Consider the following 19,594-nt stretch of genomic DNA (forward strand, 5'->3'; position numbering starts at 1 on the left):
CACACACACACACACACACACACACACACACACACACACACACACACACACACACACACACACACACACACACACACACACACACACACACACACACGAGGGACAATTTTTTAAAAGCCATTTTTACCAAACCAATTAGCCGACAAAAACCTGTACATCTTTGGAGTGTGGGAGTGAAACCGGAGTCACTTGCTTAGTTTAGGCCACGCGGGTCACTTGCTTAGTTTAGTTAAAGCTTAGATACAGAGCAGAAACAAGCCCTTCGGCCCACCGAGTCTGCGCCAACCAGCGATCCCCGCACACAAGCGCTATCCTACATACTAGGGACAATTAACAATTTTTAACGAAGTCAATTAGCCTACAAGCCTGCACGTCTTTGGAGTGTGGGAGGAAACCGGAGCTCCTGTAGAAAACCCATGCAGATCACGTGCAAACTCCGTACAGACAGCACTTGTAGTCAAAATCGAACCTGGGTCTCTGGCGCTGTAGGGCAGCAACTCAAGCGCTGCACCGCCGTGCCCATATAGTTTGCTTCATATTTTAAAAAATGCCTGAAGAGTAATAAAAATCTCATGGAATATCTTGGCTAAAAGACTTACCGCAATTGCTCAGCTTTGGTTTGCTAAATTAAAAAGAAAAGATTGTTTCAATGGTACTTTGTCATATGGTACAATGAAATGCGAAAAGTGCTGGAGAATCTCAGCGGGTGCAGCAGCATTTATGGAGCGAAGGAAATAGGCAACGTTTCGGGCCAAAACCCTTACGGGTTTCGGCCCGAAACGTTGCCTATTTCCTTTTCCGGCCCGAAACGTTGCCTATTTCCTTCGCTCCATAGATGCTGCTGCACCCGCTGAGATTCTCCAGCACTTTTGTCTACCTTCGATTTTCCAGCATCTGCAGTTCCTTCTTAAATACAGTGAAATACAATTCCTTCTTAAATACAACCTTCGATCATAAATACGCATTTACCATTTCAGAAAAGCAGGGCAATGGTATGAATTGTGCTAAGCTATCTGACTTTATTTGTAGAAACAGGAAACTGCAGATGTTGGCTAATACACTGAAGGACACAAAGTGTTGGAGTAACTCAGAGGGCCAGGCAGCATCTATGGAGAACATGGATATTCAACGTTTCGGGTCAAAATCTTTCTTCATCCTGTTCAGTCTTGGCTAAATGCATTTTGCCGACAGAAATAACTGCGACCGGCTTTAAACTTTAGAGATGCAGCGCGGAAACAGGTCCTTCGGCCCACCGAGTCGGTGCGGGCCAGCGATCAGCCCGTACACTAGCACTATCCTACACACTAGGGACAATTTACAATTATACCAAAACCAATTAACCTACAAACCTGTACGTCTTTGGGATGTGGGAGAAAACCGGAGCACCCGGAGGGAAAACCACGCGGTCACAGGAAGGACGTACAAACTCCGTACAGACAGCACCCAAAGTCAGGATCGAACCCGGGTCTCTGGCACTGCATGGCAGCAACTCTATCGCTGCGCCACCATACCACCCCAACTGGTCTGTAAATAATTTGGGATTGGCCGGGATTGAAACAATTACTTGATAACTAGAACTAACGAAGACCTCCTTGCAGAGGCTTCTACGGGAATAACAATTCACTGTTTCTTATCTGAGACCTTATAATCAAAAAATCAACATTTATTTCCTTGTAACACTGATCTCTCAACACTTCCACCGGCCCGCATCAAACTTTTTTTTGGGACGCAGCCTGTTAGATCAAAAGGCAGATTAAAGACATCATCATTAGAAAAACACGACCTTACCTCCTTTGTTTGCGTGATTCGTGAGAGAGTGAATCTTGCTTCGTAGCCTCCGCTTGTCCACCAGGACGTGCAATATCACTAGATGTCAGGGGAATGCAAGTGGCTTGGAGCAAAAACAAAGGAAAATGCTATAAGGTAACTACATTTTCAACCCAAAGGCTTAATTCCTATGAGAGGGAGATATTTGCACTGGATAAATCCTTTATTTACGTTGCAGTCAAACTCCAAGGAACCGTTCTTGTTTAAATAGTGAAATCTAGCAGACCTATGAAGCTGACTGTGTCAGTGTTACAGTCTCTGTTGTGAATTCCAGTATAAATAAACGGAGGTCTCTGCTGCTGAATCCGGCAATTTTTTTTTTTTTTGGATGTGTGAATGAGTTGGCTGCGATCCTCTCTCCTAATTTTTCTTTTATTCCCGTGAGGGTTTATTTTAATCTAGTCTGCTTCGTTCTCACCTCCACACTGATCCTCCCAGGGCTGTTACATGGCCGCAGTGGACCATTATCCGTTCAAGCACAAGGGGTTTTCTCCCTTCATTAATTTCTCTAAGAAGATTACAAAGTACATGTTTGTTGTTGTTTACACATCTGATTTCCCTCAGCTCTTTGTTTTTCCAACTGGTTTACACTTTAATGCCCTTGATTGAATTTCAACCAGAAAGGATCAACTTCACTCACTCCTGTGCTGCTGGAATGATCGCAAGCAGCTTTGCGGATAGGTTTACCACTGCACTCCTTTAAAACTAAACTCTCAGGGAATGCTCAAAGAACTGATCTCCCTTTTATCCTTAATCTTAGACTGGACTAAAATCATGACGTTCTTCCATAAACATTCTACAATTTGACCTGAATGCAGCAAAATAAAATCATCCCATTTTTTGGTGGGCTGAAGGTCATCAGTTCGTAAGTTCATAAATGATAGGAGCAGAATTAGGCCATTCGGCCCATCATGTCTAATCCACCATTCAATCGTGGCTGATCTATCTCTCCCTCCTCACCCCATTCTCCAGCCTTCTCCCCATAACCCCTGACTCCCGTACTAATCAAGAATCTGTCTATCTCTGCCTTAAAAATGTCCATTGACTTGGCCTAGGTTGGGATTGGATCCGGGTCTAAGGCGCGGTGAGTGAGGCAGCAGCACTACCCGCTGCACCACCATGCCGCACCATTGCTGGAATCTTCAGCAAAACGCAAAGCGCTGGAGGAACTCAGCAGGTCAGGCAGCATCCGTGGAGGCAACGGACTGGTAATGTTTTGGGTCTCTTTGCCCTGCCCCTCCCACCGCCCGCCACCATCTTAGTGTGGATACATTTCTCCCACACTCAATCAACTTGCTACTTTTTTTCCCTCCTCCGTACACTCATCTCATATCCCGGGTCTCCCGTTTCCGTTTTATTCCCCCCTCTTTCCCCGACCCGCCCCAACCCTCCTGTCCTCCTCCACCCATATCCTTTCCTTTGGTTTGACTCCTCACTCTTCCTCTTCTTTCCTTATCCGGCTCCTTTTTTGTCTCCTTTTCACATCAAGCTGTTGTCACTTACTCCATCGACCTAGTAATCAACCGCGGCTTCAGGTTGGTGTAGGCCGCAGGCCAGCGGTCGGTGATTTAGAGTTCGTGCCGCACCCAGAAACACCGCAGACCGCAGGGCCGGCAGTCGAATTCGAAGCTCCCCTCCAACGATCCCCAGCGAGGGACCCTGCTCCCGATGGTAAGTCCATGCCGCGCCCTCGGTAAACGTTGGCCGCGGGCAGGCAGCCGGAGTGGAAACTTCTTGAGGTTTTTCTTGAGATTTACTCCTGGAGCCTTTTCCATGACTGGATATGGCCACAAGGCAGTGGAGGTTTTAAATCAGAGTGTTCCATCTCCTAGATGGACTGCCTTCCCAGGCTGACGAGCTCCATCTGCCCGAGACTCGTGGGGGCGGGAGCGTCTACCTTCCCGTGCAGATCTGCCCACTGTCCAGTGAATTGTACAATGACTATTGGTTGTGGGGCAGGAGACGAAGCATACGAACAGTAAAGTTAATCAGGAGGCCAGTGAAACCAGTAAGAGAACTAGGTTGGTGAGGGACCAAACCTTTCATCCCCTTCCTCCCACCAAAAATATTACCCTCAACTTATCTATGTTCAGTATTCAATCCACACCCTCGCATCGCCATTCTGTATTTTCCCCTTTGTTCTAACTATAGTACCCGTGTTTGACTTTAGGTATGGTATTACACCTAAAGTCAAAAACAGCTTTCCTCTGCACTCCACGTACACCTCACGCTGCCTCGGCAAGACCACCAGCATAATCAAGGACCAGTCACACCCTGGCTATTCCCCCTTCTCCCCTCTGCCATCAGGCAAGAGGTATAGAAATGTGAAAACGGCCACCTCCAAATTCAGGGACAGTTTCTTCCAAGCAGTTATCAGGCAACTGAACCATCCTACCAACAACTGGAGAGCAGTGCGGAACTACTATCTACCTCATTGGGGACCCTCGGACTCTCGTTAATCGGACTTTATCTTACAATAAACGTCATTCCCTTATCATGTATCTGTACACTGTGGACGGCTCGATTGTAATCATGTATTGTCGTTCCGCTGACTGGTTAGCACGCAGCACAAATTTTTCACTGTACCCTCAGTACATGTGACAATAAACTAAACTAAACCAAACCTCAGAACACCAGACAATAATAAACCTAAACCTAATCTCTGGTTATTCTCCCTAGAATCTTTCAATTTACACAGTGAGGTTTTTTTCTCGTTCATTACATTGTTTACAGTGTGCTATGTTTACATATTCAGTTGTGCTGCTGCAAGTAGGAATTTCATTGTTCCATCTGGGACATTCGACAATAAAACACTCCTGACTCTCCCGACACTTGACTCTCCCGACACTTGACTTGGCTTCCGTCCCGCCCAATTACTCTCATCAAAAATCCAAACATCATTTTACACAAGATTTTTCGAGTTAACATGGAGAAAAACCTGAAGGAAATACAAAATGCAACGTGATCAGGCAGACCCTTGTGGATTTTTGACTTTTCCTTCTGCAACAATCAGCTTAGCTGAGTTAGTCGGAGAGGGAGGTTTCACTGAGCGTGGCTTTATCCCACTGGTACTTACAGATTTGGAGTCCTAGGAGCGCATTGTGAAGGGATTAGTCGTTTTCCCAAACACCATTGTGGAGAGAGGCAGCAAGGAGGGAAACAGAAAAAAAGAGAAAGGACAAGATGTAATTGATTTGGTTTTATGGACAATGACTTGTGTATCATAGCAGGATGAGCTGAGGTGGTAAACAAAAGACCAAGGCCACCAAGATACAAAGTGCCGTTCCACAGGAGGAGGTCACTTATATTCATCTATGACAAATTAAAATAAATCAGAGGTAGACAAATCCAATCTTCCATTTGTACTACAATCATAGATTACCTGATTATTGATTTAACCTTTTAAGTGCTCACCGGGACCCAAATAGAGCTTTTGTCTTGTGTTTCATCTGTCAGTCCCATCCTGCTTTCTACCCAGACTGAAGGTATTATGTGGTCATTTTACCGTGAAACGCATCCGTGTGTAATTATACTAAATCATTCACAACCTTAACTGAAACTTCCTCGTTGTAATGAAATTATTTTTGTCTGGGATTAACAGCAAACAATTTTTCAAAACTGTTCGACACTAACTGGAAGAGACTGAAGAACATGGAAGGTTAATCTCAAGTGGAACTTGACCCTGTAGTAATGCCTCACTAATGTAATCAAGAGGCTAGTGATATTATGTCTGGTTTTGCAGGCTACAGTATGGAGGGTGAGAAAATCGTTACCAGAACAACCTTAACAATAGATAACGATCGTTCAGACCCCGAAAGAGGAGCAAGGAGGTTTTCCACAAAATGCTGGAGTAACTCAGAGCAGGGTCAACACGAAACGTCACCCATTCCTTCCCTCCAGAGATGCTACCTGTCCCGCTGAGTTACTCCAGCATTTTATGTCTATCTTCGGTTTAAACCAGCATCTGCAGTTCCTTCCTGCACAGGGGATTTTCCGCCATCAGTTCATGAGTCTGCAGTTGCTGAGTGTACTCATCGAAAATACTCTTTATCGTTTAAAAAAAAATCTCACTGTTATTCCCACCATGTTGACCAATGGTTTATAGACGCAAAATGCTGGAGTAACTCAGCGGGTCAGACAGCATCTCTGGAGGAAAGGTATAGGTGACATTTCGGGTCGAGACCTTTCTTCAAACTGAGGCAAACAAGAGATATAGACGGTGATATAGAGATATAGATGGTGATATAGATATAGACCAAATGAATGAAAGATGTGAAAAAAAGTAGCAAGATAAACAGTGGTTTGCTCTCTTGGTTTTCTCCGTATCAACCGTATGGACCACATACAATCGCAATAACTACAAAGAAACTGGGGATAAAAAGGTAAGAATAACGAATGTGTACGAGGCGCAGTGGCGCAACGGTAGAGTTGCTGCCTCACGGTGCCAGGGACCCGGATTCAATCCTGACCACGGGTGCTGTCCGTACAATGTTTGTATGCTCTCCCCGTGACCTTCATGGGTCCTTTCAGGGTTTCCTCCCACACTCGCAGTGTTGTAGGTTAATTGGCTTTGGTAAAATTGTAAATTGCCCCAAGGGCAGTGTTAGTGTACGGGTGATCAACGGTCGACACGGACTCGGTGGGCCGAAGGGCCTGTTTCCATGCTGTATCTCTAAACTAAACTAGAAAGATACTAATACAGACAGTATATGATCCTAATTTGGTTCCTCTTACACCCGTAAATGAGTGCAATTGTGTGTAACAGAACAGGAATATAGATGGAGATCAGTTGTATTTAATCTTCACACATAAGTCAAGTCAAGTTTATTTGTCACATACACATACGAGATGTGCACTAACATGGGACAATAACATGAATTTTGTACACTTCTTTCACCAGAAATAGGCCAGACTTCATTACAATATGGTGTGATTTACATATTGATAAGATTTCTCCACCCACCTTGACACGAGAAGCACACAGTTTCATAATTCTGGCTTACGTATGGATGTCAATGCCCGTACGGTATTATTGGTCACTGCTTTCACAAAACACGGTGAGATTCACATATGTGTCTGGCGTGAGTTAGTGAGTCTGTGTTCTTTTAATGGATTTCAATACTTTCTATTGAGCCAACATAGTGGCTGCGAGCAGGCACTGCAATGGAAAAATCCTTATGGAAACGTGTCCACCTTTGAATTTGCACCGTTTTAACAAAGGATAGGATGTGACGAGATTGATTGTGCAATGAAATCTGTGAGTGAAGGTTTCATCGGGGATGTTTAGTTTAGTTTAGAGATACAGCGCGGAGACAGGCTCTTCGACCCACCCACCGAGTCCATGCCGACCAGCGATGCTCGCACACTAACACTTATCCTACATACAATAGGGACAAATTACATTTATACCAAGCCAATTAACCTACTAGCCTCTATGTCTTTGTAGTGTGGGAGGAAACAGGAGATCTCGGAGGAAAATCCCGTGGTTGGGATCGAACCTGGGTCCGATCCCAACCACGTGTTGCAGTGAAATCTCACATGCTGCAAACTATGCCTCACAAATGCTTTAAAGCAGTAGAGTTACTGCCTTACAGCGCAGAGACATGGGTTCGATCCTGACTACGAGTGCTGTCTGCACAGAGTTTGTACGTTCTTCCCGTGACCACGTGGGTTTTTTCCGGGCGCTTCAATTTCCTCCCACACACCAAAAACGTACAGGTTTGTAGGTTAATTGGGCTTGGTATCAATGTAAAAAATTATCCGTTGAGTGCGTAGGAGAGTGAAAGTGCGTGGGCATCGCTGGTTGGCGCGGACTCGGTGGGCCGAAAGGCGTTTCCGTGCTCTATCACTAAACTAAAGTAAACCAAACCATGTACAGTGCTGTCGGTGACTGCCAAGGTCATTCCAGCACCAACCTCTACGGATTTTGATTCATTCTAGACTGCCGGAAAGAACATTGTGAACATCAGTCAGGTCCCATTGCACGCAGATATCAGGCAAGTGACTAATGAGTGTTAAACCGGCTAGAAAATTCATCAATATTCTCACGGCGATGTAGCAGCAGGATGAAAACGCCACAGTCTGCAACGTTTCTGGATGCTCTGTGCAGTGCTGGCTGCAGCCTTACAGCCTTAAGGTGGTGCGGCACACAATAAATGGACAATTCTGTCGTCAAAGTGCTGGAGCAACTCAACAGGTCGGGTAACATCTCAGGAGAACATGGATAGCTGACCTTTCAGGTCGAGACGGGTCTGAAGATAGGTTCGGACATGGAAACGTCACCTATCCATGTTCTCCAAAGATGCTGCCTAATGTTGAGTTTCTCCTTTAACGCTGGCTCGAGATCTGTTTGAGCAAACCATGGACAAACACTTCTAGAGTGGGAGTGAGCCGTTCATTCCTTTCCTTAAACTATGCCCATACACTCTGCAAGGCAGAATAGAGGGCTTTGTCCAATTTAGAACCCAAAGAACTGCAGATGCTGGTTTAAACCGAAGATAGACACAAAAGCAGCATCTCAGGAGAAGTCAGACGGCATCTCTGGAGAAAAGGAATCAATGACGTTTCGGGTCGAGAGGGGTGTAAAGAAGGGTCTCGACCCGAAACATCACATATTCCTTTTCTCCAGAAATGCTGTCTGACCCGCTGAGTTACTCCAGCTTTATGTGCCTACGAAGAAACAGCATTCACGGGAGAATCAGTGCTTGGATTTTGGTTCACTGTCATTGCAGAGTTCCCTTGCTGATGCCTGGGGCATTCTTTTCTTGGCAGATTGTAGATTTCACAACCCATCTTGTTTGACTGCGCAGATATCAACATGGTACAGCTGCAGTCTTCCTGGAATGCCTTGTGGAGGCTCTGTAGCACATCTGGCCAGTGCCAGGCTCCCCTTGTGATCCGTAGCTTCCACACGGACAGCAGATGAATGCCTATCTTTGGCCATTCATTCATTCTAACGTTGTTCCTCTGCAGCCACTTCCATTTAATCTTTCTTATCGATGCTGAGCATTTCACTGAGTGTCCCATCTGACCTTCTCTTTCAGATCCCTCCCTTTCAAGTTCCCAACCATCTGCTTACTGCAAGTTGCCCTCCAGATTGCGATTATAATGCAGTCTCGTCGGGTCAAATATCATGTTTCATTGCAACTTCTATATACTCCATTTCAATATACATCAGGTCCCAATTACTTTCTAACTCATTTCCTTCTTGTTCCGAGTACCTTAAGGCTTAATATTCCATAATATGCTGAACATTTGTTAATTAACTTTAGGAACCCACTTTGGAATATGATTAGACTGCTTGCCTGTCCTTTTAGAGTCTAATAGTGCATTAAGAAATACACCATAAATACTACGCTGAGAGCATTTTCTTAAAATAATTTGCATTATTATTGAAATGTAACTACATTCAATGTTGCAAAAATTTGTTATAAACCTTACAAAATATTATTAGGAGAATCAGGTAGTTATGTCTAATTAAATGAACTTAAAGTCCTTCAATTTTAAATTGTTACGGTGACAAAAATATGAATGATATTTGAAATATATACATTTTCAATATGGCAGAAGAAGGGTTTCGGCCCGAAACGTTGCCTATTTCCTTCGCTCCATAGATGCTGCTGCACCCGCTGAGTTTCTCCAGCTTTTCTGTGTAACCTGGCAGAAATATTGTTGAATTGACACCAAAGGGAATATAATCTGTAAGTGGTCTACAAGCACACTGGCAGCATGGTAGTGCAGTGGTAGAGTTGCTGCCTTATGCCCCTGTCCCACTTACGAAACTTGAACGGAAACCTCTGGAGACTTTGCGCCCTACCCAAGGTTTCTGTGCGGTTCCCGGAGGTTTTTGTCAGTCTCCCTACCTGTTTCCAATACCTGCAACCGCCAGCAAACACCTTCAACCTCTGGGAACCGCACGGAAACCTTGGGTGGGGCACTAAGTCTCCAGAGGTTTCCGTTCAGGTTTCCTAAGTGGGACAGGGGCATTACAGCACCAGAAACCCGGGTTTGATCCTGACTAAGGGTGCTGTTTGGAGTTTGTACGTTCTCCCTGTGACCACGTGGGTTTTCTCCGGGTGCTCTGGTTACATCCCAAACTCCAAAGAGGTACAGGTTTGAAGGTTGATTGCCTTCTGTAAATTATAAATTGTCCCTAGTGTGTGTTGTGTTAGTGTACGGGGTGATCACTGGTCGGCACGCACTTGGTGGGCAGAAAGGCCTGGTTCCGCGCTGTATCTCTAAAAGTCTAAAGCTTTAATTTCACATTTATTAGTCATAAAGCTTTAATCATTAATACAACATGAGTATTTTAATCAATGAACGGATTCATAACACATGATAAAATACTGATATTGGACAAACATGTGTGTTTAAGAATGTAGACAAAAATGCTGGAGAAACTCAGCGCGTGAGGTAGTATTCATGGAGCGAAGGAATAGGTGACGTTTCGGGTCGAGACCCTTCTTCAGACTGATGTTGGGGTGGGGGGGGGGGCGGACGAAGAAAGGAAGAATGTAGTAACTACGTCTCATTTCTGTTCTTTGTAACTTGCTGTTGTTTCCGTTGGAGTCCAAGATCCTATTCCTATGATTGTTAATTTGTGAGAGGCGGTTGGCATGGTGACGATAGACCCACTGCCTTACAGCGCTGGAGACCCGGGCTCGACCCTGACTCGACCCTGACTACGGGTGCTGTCTGTACAGAGTTTGTACGTTCTCCCCGTGACCTTCGTGTGTTTTCTCCGAGATCTCCAGTTTCCTCCCACACTCCAAAGGTTTGTAGGTTCATTGGCTTGGTATAAATGTTTTGTAAATTGTCCCCCCGTGTGTGTGTGTGTGTGTGTGTGTGTGTGTGTGTGTGTGTGTGTGTGTGTGTGTGTGTGTGTGTGTGTGTGTGTGTGTGTGTGTGTGTGTGTGTGTGTGTGTGTGTGTGTGTGTGTGTGTGTGTGTGTAGGGCAGCGTTAACGTGTGAGGATCGCAGGTCGGTGTGGACTCGGTGGGCCGCAGGGCCGGTTTCCGCGCTGTATCTCTAAAAATAAAACTAAAAATTTCAATTTGCAAAAAAAAAAGTGGAACGGTGCTGTTTGGAAGGCTTGTTTTGTGTAGGAAAGTGGCTTTAGATAAAAGTACAGAAAGTCAACATTCAATAGCTCAGCTTGAATCCTTGGTGAATGACACTAACTGTAACCATCTGTAATTATCTTTCTGGTGATTTCTTGATGGTACAAAATCTGTGCCATGAACAGTTTAAAATGCCCCATGAAAAACGTTGCGTTGCATTGCATTGAGCAGAAACATGGACGATATTTTTTTGCATGGTATAATTTTCTGAAGCTGAGTTTGCCCTCTTCAGAATGAAAAAAAAACCTTACTTCAAAGGTCTGTGGTTCCTTGGTAACAGATAGGTAGGATTGGCAAAAGTCTGGGATTAACATGAGAGTTTACAACAAACACATTCGTGTTTTTTTATTGTTTAAACAAAAAAAAGAAGTCCTCCGGGTGCTGATCTTTATCTCATATTTAAAACCTTGACTTTGAGGATACATTTTCAATTCATTTTCCAATATATAAAAGGGAAGCAAAAGAAAAATGTTGTTCTGAACCCTCTTAGCCGGGAAAAGGTTAGAATAAGATACACTCGTGGGCTTCCAGGGAGTAACCAGAAGGTCCCGGTGGAATAGCATTAATCGAATAAACTAATCTTTGCTGTGGAGATTAACTGGATGGGTTCTGGTGGTGCAATATCAACAGAATGCTAAGTATCGCCACCATCCGCAGCTTCAAAGGTGCTGGAGGCAGTGGGAGCATCTCCCTGTTGGGTCCTCCCCACTGATCCTGCAAATTTGGTAAACTTCATAGAAATGTATTAAGTCCCGCTGCTTTGTGCTTGCCTGCAGAGGGAACTGCCTGATGCTGTGAGGGACATATGTGATAATTTACAGTGGTTGTAGAGGCCTGGGGCCTCTGCAGCTGAAGCCAATGTGGACATAGAACGCGGCACAGTACAGCACAGGGACAGGCCCTTCGGCCCACAATGTCTGTGTCGAACATGATGCCAAGACCAACAGAGATACAGCGCGGAAACAGCCCCTTTCGGCCCACCGAGTCCACGCCGACCAGCGATCCCCGCACAGTAACACTATCCCACACACACTAGGGACAATCTACCTTTATACTAAGCCAATTGACCTATGAACCTGTACGTCTTTGGAGTGTGGGAGGAAATCAGAGCTTCCTGGACACAAGTCACGGGGAGAAGGTACAAACTCCGTACAGACAGGCGCCCATACTCGGCATCGAAGCCCGGTCTCTGGCACTAAAAGTTCTGTATCTCCCCTCAAACCCCTGTAATAAACAATACATCAAGACAATGACATTTTTTTTCAAAACACTTACCTGTTTCTTATGAAAGCTGCATTATTTTGTGAAACACATGTGCTTTAACATCAATCTGAAACAACTCTCAGCATCGTAGTCTAGTCTTCCACAACAGCACAGGGATTCAACAGAGTTTATCGGCGTCTTTTAACTGGCCCTATATCCTATGAATTAGATGAGCAAATAAAGGAGTTGGCCTCAGGGTACTGCTATCAAATATGTAGTTGCACCCTATAACACAGTGATGTAGCAGTAGAGTTGCCGCCTTCTAATGCCAGAGAACCGAGTTTGATCCCGATTAAGGGTGCTGTCTATGCGGAGTTTATACATTCTCCCCGTGGCTGTGTGGGTTTTATCCGGCTGCTCCAGTTTCCTCCCATAATCCAAAAAATTTGCAGGTTTGTAGGTTAATTGACTTCTGTAAATTGTCCCTAGTGTGCAAGACAGAGCTAGTCTACGGGGTGATCCTTGGATGGAGCAGACACGGTGGGCCGAAGGGCCTGTTTCCATACTGTATCTCAAAACTTACCTAAACTAGAAAAGAAAGGAGATAAGGAGGAATTCCCTTAGTCATACGGTGGTAAATCTGTGGAATTCATTGCCACAGACGGCTGTGGAGGCCAAGTCAATGGATATTTTTAAGGCCGAGATTGACATATTCTTGATTTGTATGGGTGTCAGGGGTTATGGAGAGAAGGCAGGAGAATGGGGTTAGTAGGGAGAGATAGGTTAGCAATGGTTGAATGGCAGAGTAGACTTGATGAGCCAAAAGTCCTAATATAACATGAGCATAAATTAAACTATAAAGGCAGACCTTAGTTAATGAATAAGATGGGTGTTCTTTGTTTAAAAACTGTGTGTGTGCATGAAATGCATCTCATTATTTGTTTGGTGGGAAGAAACAAATGAACATGGCAGAAAGAGTGGAGACGAAATGCATAGGAAGGAACAGCTGGTTTACACTGAAGATAGGCACAAAATGCTGGAGTAACTCAGCGGGACAGGCAGCATCTCTGGAGGGAAGCTGCTTTTCTCCAGAGATGCAGCCTGACCCACCAAGATACTCCAGCTTTTTGTGCCTATCTTAGATGAAGAGGAGACAATGGTTCGGGGCACATGAAAGCAGAAAACCCAGGATGTCTACATTCGAAGAAGCATCTCGACCACGAAACGTCGCCTATTCCATTTCTCCAGAGATGCTGGCTGACCCGGTGAGTTAGTCCAGCCTTTTGTGTCTATCTTTTGTCTACATTCAATACGGACTAATGTATCTTTCCCTCCATTTACCAATTCATCATTCCCTGAAATATCTAAACGCAAGCCTTTTGTATCTCAGTCAAGCAGCGGCCTAATCCACACATGTCTGTGGTTTAAAAAGATTGGAGTGTGTTTAGTTCCTTTAATTTTATCCTTGAAATTGATGATTGCTAACAGGACAACTTTCTTATTTGGTCTATTGTCTCGAATCCCATAGCTGACAATCTGCTCCATGAGGTAGGGTTTTTAATCAATCAACTAGATAATCAAATGTCACTGGCTATCTGCTCCATGTAATTACTTTTGCAATTAAACATTGACCTCTCGTTGCCTCATCTACTGTAATTAGAGGGATGAGCAGATTTTCATCTAGATTGATTTTTTAATAAATATTGACTTAAAATATCATGATCTCATCATATTCCTTCATTTCTGTACCAAAAATCACACAAATCGTCAAATTAACAAGTGGACATTCTGGGAGGATAGAGGCTGTTCTCAGTTCACTCAGCAGCACTCGAGTGAAGGGAACACAGCCAATATCACAATAATGATGATATCTCAAGTGCTCCAGTACCTTATGAGGGAGAGGGAATGACAATGAAGTCAACGGCAGATTAAGTGTTCATTTTGCAAATACACACAGAGAAGGGAGATGCTTCTTCAATATGCATGGAAATTCAAATTTAGACGTCCCTTAAATTTAGACCAATGCAAGTACTTACAGACATTAAATACTGTCAAAATCTCTTCTGGTGTGAAAAATAATTATTTATATCAGCTATTATATACTATTTCTCAAGTAACGCTAGTCCTATTCTAATCTGGCAGGTAGGCTAACATTGCTGCCATATAAGGATGTCCTCTCTGATGACTGGAATTTAAATTGCAATGAATTTGTAACTATTTCAGGCGAGACTGTTTTGAATGCTATTTTGAGTTGACTTTTTGTTTCTGCCTTTATGTAATTTAATTTAGAGATATGGTGTTTGTCTTCTGAATCATGAAGCAAGATGCTGGTAACTGTTTCACAAAATCAGACGGAAGAGAATTAGTCCATTCGGCCCATCGAGTCCACTCTGCCTTCCCATCATGGCTGATCTATTTCTCCCTCTCAGACCCATTCTCCTGCCTTCGCCCCGTAACCTTTGACCACGCTTACAAATCAAGAAACTAGCAATCTCCACTTTAAAAGTACTGAATGACTTTGCCTCTACCACCGTCTGTGACAATGAATTGACACAGGTTTTCCACCCTTTGTTCTGGAAGTAAGAGATAATTTAAGATAGCCCTTGTGCTCATTGGCAAAGAGGGAACAGGTAAAGTAAGGGAGATTGCAATTAATTCCTGTTGAGAACGTCTGATTTTTTCAGGTCTGTGTGAAAAGTTTCAGCTACCAAGGCTCTTTGAAGATATCTGCATTGGTCAGTGTAGTATGACTGGTCTTATCTGAACTGAGTTCCCATCACAATAAAGTGCATGGATCTCTCAGTTTAGTTTTGAGATATAGCATGGAAGCAGGCTCTTCGGCCTACTGAGTCCACACATTAACACTACCCTACGCATTACCCTGGGGACAATTGTACATTTACACCAAGCCAATTAACCTACAAACCTGTACGTCTTTGAAATGTGGGAGGAAACCAAAGATCTCGAAGAAAACCCTCGCAGGTCACGGGGAGAACGCACAAGCTCCGTACAGACAAGCTCCGTGTCTCTGGCGCTGTAAGGCAGCAGCTCTACCCGCTGCGCCACCGTGCCGCACTATCTGGGACATTTAACACCACTAGATGCATTGCAATTATTCATATAAAGCAAAGGTTCTCAAGTATCTGAAACTTGTACTTTTCCATGCTTACACTGTAGCGCAGGTTCCCAGAAGGTTCAAGTGTTGCTGGTGAGTGTCTCGACAGATTAGTGGAAGGAAGCTCTTATCAGTCAGTTGTCGAGATATCCGGGTACCTGGCCCCAAGAGCCACCATCATCACTGACAGGCATTCGGTAAACATAATAGAAGTGTTCGCAAGGTCAAAAGAGTATTTTATATCAGTGAAGCAACGCTTCCATGTTAAACTCTAGATATTTCCAAGAGATTCTCTTAATCCTGTGTGCCTGTGCCCACCATTGACATAAGTACCTGTGAACCTTTCTCCGGGGTAAATAGATAATATGTTGAAATATCACCTTAAACGTTCCCTCAAAATGAAAGGATTTGTGTGGGCATTTTGAGCTCAAAGTAATGAAAATAAGCTTGCCCTAGCCACCTTATTTTTCAAATAAAAGTGGTACGAATAATAAGTTTGTCAACATATAAATGTCAATGCTCGAAGAATACTTATGCACGTTATCACCTCCGGTCAACTGCCAAGCTCCCATCCCCACAATCCTATCGAACGACACTAATAAAGTGGAAGGGCTCTGCTGAGAAACAGGAGAAAATAACGTAAGCAATGAATTCATTGCCGCAGAAGGCTGTGGAGGCCAAGTCAATGGATACTTTTAAAGCAGAGGTAGATAGATTTTAGATTAGTAGGGGTGTCAGGGGTTATAGGGAGAAGGCAGGAGAATGGGGTTTGGAGGAGGTGATTAAATTAATCAGGACAGTGAAACTCGTCGGAGAACTAGGGTGGAGGAAGGACAGAGAGGGAAAGCAAGAGTTACTTGGTTAGAGAAATCAAGAATCATACAACTGGGTTGTAAGCTGCCCAAGCGAAATATGAGGTGCTGTATCTCCAATTTGCATTGGGCCTCACTCTGACAGTGGAGGAGACCCAGGACAGAAAGACCAGTTGTGGGAATGGAAGGGGGAGTTAGAGTGTTTGGCAATCGGGAAAACGCCTAGGCTGAGGCGGACTGTTTGCTTCACTTCAAGGGAAAGTTTCTTGTCGTAATTTTCGCATGTCAAGAATGTTTTATTGTCATATGTCCCAGATAGAAGAATGAAATTCTTACTTGCAGCAGCACAACAGAATATGTAAACATAGTAAACTGTAAACAATATAATAAACGGGGGAAAAAAAGTTCAGTGAGTGTATATCTACATATGCATGTACATATATATATATATATACTAGACCAAGTGCAGACCCATTGGGTCTGCTCCCCCAACGCAGCCGTTACCTACCCGTAGCCCCCACGGGAGACGCGGTCCTCCAACTCAAGCGGCTCAGGAATCAGCAGTGCGGCTGTTTTTAAATGGCGTCTTTAAGGCGAGATGCGGGCGCTAGCAGCCGTTATGGTCGCTGGCCAGCAGGAGGCGACAAAATGAGTGAGTGGGGGGGGCGAAGGATTTGATTAAAATTGTGTACATAAACACAACGAAATTTAATGAGGAGTGAATACTTGTAATGGAAAGTGAAATCTGTACCGAAATGTGAAAATTCAGGGCGTTTGTGGGTCGGGTGTTGTCGTGGCAACGAATCAAAGGCTGGCACCCACAGGCTGGCAACCACAAGTCAGACAGGCAGCCAGGCAGCCAGCAGCCACACAGTTTTAATAGTATTATATATAATATATATATATATATATATAATACACAAATATGTATGTATGTATATATATATATATATAATATATATATACACACACACACACATATATATATATATACACATATATACACACACACATGCACACAAACGTACATGCAAAAAACAAACAAACAATAATAGAACGATAATAACAATAATAGTCTATGTAGTTCAGAGCTTATTTGGAGGTTGTAGTGTTTTATTAGCCTAATGGCTGTAGGGAAGAAGCTGTTCCTCAACCCGGGCGTTACAGTTTTCAGACTCCTGTACCTTCTTCCCAATGGCAGGGGTGCAATGAGTGTGTGGCCAGGGTGGTGTGGGTCTCTGATTATGGTGGCTGCCCTTTTGAGGCAACGACTACAATAAATCTCTTCGATGGTGGCCTCTGTGATAGTTTGTAAAATTCAAGAAGCAATTGCCATCAAATGAAAAGCCTATAAGATTGAACAGAGCCTTATTTAATGGTATTTGTAGTGAAGTTACCTTTTCCATACAATTGTGTTCCATATCAATGGAGTTGAGTAATCTTCCACTTTGGACCTAATACAAGTCTTTCTATCCCACACGGATATCTTTCAGAAATGAGACCTTGGTTTATGTGCATGAATCAAAAAAAAAAATGTTTTTATTACAACAGTAAAAAAATTGTTAAATACAACACTTAGTTCTCGGCTCACATCAGAAAACGCGTCGCACAAAAGTAATGCACGTGTAGAATGCGGACTGTCAGTATTTGAAATCTACAAACTCAAGTCTTCAAAGCCTTTAGCACCTAAACATAAAGGGCCTGAAATTCCACAGGGGTTCCCTCAATCTCCTGTTATAACTTCAGCAGCTTCAGCAGGAGATCAAGCCAACCCCTGCTGAATTTCAGCACCAGATTATTATTTTTCATTCCTGCTGACTGCCGCTGTAACACGTCCTACAATAACATGCTTTATTTTTAGTACTCTTATGAAAGCATCTACAACATATTCACCATAGCATACTTCCACTGTAGTACACTTTGCTTTTCTCATTACGAGCTTTGCCAGGATATTCTATGCAAGTCCTCTTTTAATTCAGTGGCAGACTTGCAGGGATCTCCCAAGTAAACATAGGAAAACCGTTGTGCTGGATCACTGCCTCTTCTGTCAACGTCTGATTGATATATAAAGGGCAAAATCGTCTATTTGCTTTTTTTTTTTATCAAGGCAAACGACAAGGCAAAAATGTCCAAGTGCATTCACTCCCCGAGCAGGGAAATGGCATCAATGGTTGTTGGTGTCATGCAGGGCGTCACGGTGGCACAGCAGTAGAGTTGCTGCCTTACAGCGCAGAGATCCGGGTTCCATCCTGACTATGTCGGGAGGGGATGGGGAGCTGTGTGGACAGAGTTTGTACATTCTCCCTGTGGCCGCGTGGGTTTTCTCCTGGTGCTCCGGTTTCCTCCCACACTCCATACACATGCAGGTTCGAGGGTTAATTGGCTTTGGTAAAATTATCAATTGTCCCTTGTGTAGAGGAAAGTGTGTTAGTGTATCACTGGTTGGTGTGGACCCGGTTGGGCTGAAGGGCCTGTTTCCACACTGTATCTCTAAAGTCTAACGTTTGAAATATACTAAAATCATTTGTAAGCATGTATCAGCTGGTAAAGCAAATTGAATGAGTTAGCGAAAGGGAGAAAGGTGATTAGATAACAGGACCTTGTAGATGCCTTGGATACTGAAACACTATGACAATGTTTTATTTAGTTGTGGAACTCTGAGGAACTTGGGTTACTTGATTCATCTACACTTCACAGTGCCACGGAAAAGCAGTCAACATTCACCCAAATGTATTCATAGTCGCCCTTATTGAGCAAACTGACACAAACAAAAATAAAATCTATCCACTGCCCCATCCATTGACTGGTTTACATCCAATTGCCAAAGGTAGGATCATATCTAAGGATGATACAAAATACTGGAGTAACTCAGTGGGACCGGTAGCAAGTCTGGAGAGAAGAAATGGGTGACGTTTCAGAAAAAGGGTTCTCGACCCGAAACATCACCCATTCCTTCTCTCCAGAGATGCTGCCTGCCCCGCTGAGTTTCTCCAGCATTTTGCATCTATCTTCAGTGTAAACCAGCGTCTGCAATTCCTTCCTAGTCATAGAATGATATCTGCTGCCCACAGGTCTCAATGGTCCTATATACGAAAGATAAACTTGTTGTATGCGCTGATTGGCATCATGTTCAGCATGGACACTGTGGGCCAAAGGGCCTTTTCCTGTGCTGTACTGTTATATGTTCTGTGGTTCTGGAGTGCACCCCACACATACAAGGACTTCTATCATTGCTGTTCATGATTCGAACACCCCCCCCCCCCCTCCCCATAAGACAATTCTGATGAGTTTGACAAAGTTTTTTATTATTAAGAGCAGTGAGGCCTGTAAAGGCCTGTATTACTGGATATCAATGGCACCAGGATCAAACTTAATGAGCCAGTGTTTAAAAAGATGTGCAATGTAAAGGACATGCCAGAGAGTCGTGTATTGACGTTGTTATTGACTAGATCAATACATGTATTCGGTGGCACCACCAGAACTACTGAGCCCGTTTCCTTTATACATGCTACTTACAA

At 43.8% G+C, this 19,594-nt stretch overlaps 1 long non-coding RNA gene across 1 annotated transcript in view; it reads right to left on the minus strand.

Moving 5' to 3' along the window:
- The window catches only part of LOC129705048 (uncharacterized), a 203,194-nt gene that overhangs the window by 23,109 nt on the left and 160,491 nt on the right, over nt 1–19,594 (minus strand). The window contains exon 7 of the long non-coding RNA XR_008724842.1: nt 1,789–1,891. This is a non-coding gene — a long non-coding RNA (uncharacterized LOC129705048). The remainder of the gene's footprint in view (nt 1–1,788; nt 1,892–19,594) is intronic.

Source organism: Leucoraja erinacea, chromosome 17 (assembly GCF_028641065.1).
Source record: "Leucoraja erinacea ecotype New England chromosome 17, Leri_hhj_1, whole genome shotgun sequence".
Lineage (NCBI taxonomy): Eukaryota > Metazoa > Chordata > Chondrichthyes > Rajiformes > Rajidae > Leucoraja > Leucoraja erinaceus.